Source organism: Mirounga leonina, unplaced genomic scaffold (assembly GCF_011800145.1).
Source record: "Mirounga leonina isolate KUSES-001 unplaced genomic scaffold, KU_Mleo_1.0 Mir_239, whole genome shotgun sequence".
Taxonomy (NCBI): Eukaryota; Metazoa; Chordata; class Mammalia; order Carnivora; family Phocidae; genus Mirounga; species Mirounga leonina.
This window is the reverse complement of record NW_023270624.1, coordinates 402845-405434: the sequence shown is the minus strand read 5'-3', so window position 1 is coordinate 405434 and position 2590 is coordinate 402845. Positions and strand designations below refer to the sequence as shown.

General features: G+C 37.0%; 1 pseudogene; it reads left to right on the top strand.

Annotated features, from left to right (window-relative positions):
• Positions 1–809: 809 nt before the first annotated feature.
• Positions 810–1201, top strand: LOC118026473 (annotated as a pseudogene).
• Positions 1202–2590: the final 1389 nt, after the last annotated feature.

The window sequence follows — 2590 nt, the reverse complement described above, 5'->3', positions numbered from 1 at the left end:
ATATACACCATAGAGTAGATGTAAGCAGGGAGATGGAAATCCTAAAAGAGAATTAAAAAGAAATGCCAGAGATGAAAATCTCTATACCAAAAATGAAAAATACCTGATGAGCTCATTAGTAGACTTGACATGACTGAAGAATCTCTGAGCTTGAGGAAATGTCAGCAGAAACTTGCAAAACTGAAAAACAAAGAGAAAAAAAGGCTGAAAAAAAAAGTGAAATACAAAATCCCCAAATGGTGATACAACCACAAAAGATGTCACATATGTTTGTCAAGAGTATCGGGAGGAAAGGAAAGAGCAAACGGAATGCGAGAAAGGTTTGAAGCAGCCACGACTACAAATTCCCCCAAATTAATGTCAGAAACAATCACAGGTCCAGGAAACTAGGGGAACACATAGCAGGAAAAATGTCAAACAAAAAACTACACTTTCACTATTCACACTGCAGAAAATCAAAGATCTTGAGAGAAACCAGAGGAAAAAACACTTTACCTATAGATAAAGATAAGACTTACATCTGACTTCTAGAAACCATGCAAGCAAGAAGAGTAGAGGGAAATATTTAAAGTGTTGAGGGAAAAAAAACCCCACCCATCTAGAATTTTATATTCCGCAAGATAATCTTCCAAAAGTGAAAGTGAAATAAAGACTTTCTGGGACAAACAAGAATATGGAGAATTTGTTGCCCAGGTCCGGACCTGGGACCTCAGGGGCCTGGCACCTGGAAGCACCCAAAGAGGGGCAGTGTGAGGCTGAGCTGGAGAGAGAGGACTTGACTTGCACTTGTCCCACTCTGCTCTGAGCTCCTTGTCACCTGGCTTCACATGGCTCCCTTAATGAAAGGTGGCAAGAAGGACTGTTCTGCCATCAGCGAGGTAGTGACCAGGGAATACACCATCGATATTCACAAGCACATCCATGGAGTGGGTTTCAAGAAGTGTGCCCCTCGTGCACTCAAAGAGATCTGGAAATTTGCCATGAAGGAGATGGAAACTCCAGATGTACACATTGACACCATGCTCAACAAAGCTGTCTGGGCCAAAGGAATAAGGAACGTCCCACTCTGTATCCAAGTGTAGTTGTTTAGAAAAGTTAATGAGGATGATGAAAACTCACCAAACAAGCTCTATACATTGGTTACCTATGTACTTGTCACCACTTTCAAAAATATACCACAGTTAACATAGATGGGAATTAAACACTGATTGTCAAATAAAGGTAGAAAACCACCAAAAAAGCCCCAAAATGAAATGTTAAAATAAGTGCTTCAGAAAAAAAGGAAAATGATATAGATCAGAAATTCACATCTATATGAAAAAAGGAAGAGCATTAGAGAAGAAATAAGTAAAGGTAAAATAAAAACTTTTACTTTTTTTATTCTTAACTGATCTAACAGATAATAATTTGTTCAAAATCAGAATAGCAACAATGTATTCAAGGATAAGCAAAATGAATGACAGCAATGATACAAGGGATTGGAGGGAGGAATTAGGAATATTTTATTTTTGTTAGGTATTTATACTATCCACGAAGAGGCATAGTGTTATTTGAAAGTGAATTTGGATTAGTTGTAAATGTATAATGCAAACTCTAGTGAAAATGAAAAAAAAAAAGAAGTATCATACCAATAGATGCAGGAAAAGGGTAAGACAAAATCCACCACACATTCATGATAAAAACTCTCAGTAAACTAGGACTAGCGGGGAACTACCTCAATTTGATGAAGAATATATACAAAAAACCTACAGCCAATACCATACTTTATGGTGAGGAACTTGAAACTTTTCCATTAAGATCAGGAATAAGGTAAGGATGTCCCCTCTCAAGACTGCCTTTCAACATCATAGCAGAAGTCCTAGCTAATGCAATAAGACAAGAAAAGGAAATAAAGGGTACACAGATTGATAAGGAAAAAATAAAATTGTCTCTATTCACAGATGACATGATCATGTTATATAGAAAATCCAAAAGAACTAACAAAAATACTCCTGGAACTAATGAGTAATTAAAGGAAGATTGTAATATACCAGGTTAATATACAAAAATCAATCACTTTCCAATATACCTGTAAAGAACAAGTGCAATTTGAAATTAAAAACATAGTACCACTTACATTACACTTCCCCAAAATGAAATACTTAGGTATAGTCTAACAAAATATGTACAGGATCTCTATAAGGAAAAGTACAAAACTCTGATGAAAGAAATCAAAGAACTAAATAAATGGAAAGATATTCCATGCTAGGGGATGGGAAGACAATATTTTCAAGATGGCAGTTCTTCCCAACTTGATCTATAGATTCAATGCAATCCGAACCAAAATCCCAGCAAGTTATTTTGTTAGTATCAACAAGCTGATTCTAAAGTTTATGTGAGAAGCAAGAAGACCCAGTATATCCAACATCATATCGGAACAGAAAAAAAGTTGGAGCACTGTCAGTACTCTATTTCAAGACTTACTATAAAAATACAGTAAATCAAGGGGTGCCTGGGTGGCTCAGTCAGTTAAGCGTCTGACTTCAGCTCAGGTCATGATCCTGGGGCTCTGGGGTTGAGCCCCCCACCATCAGGCTCCCTGCTCAATGGG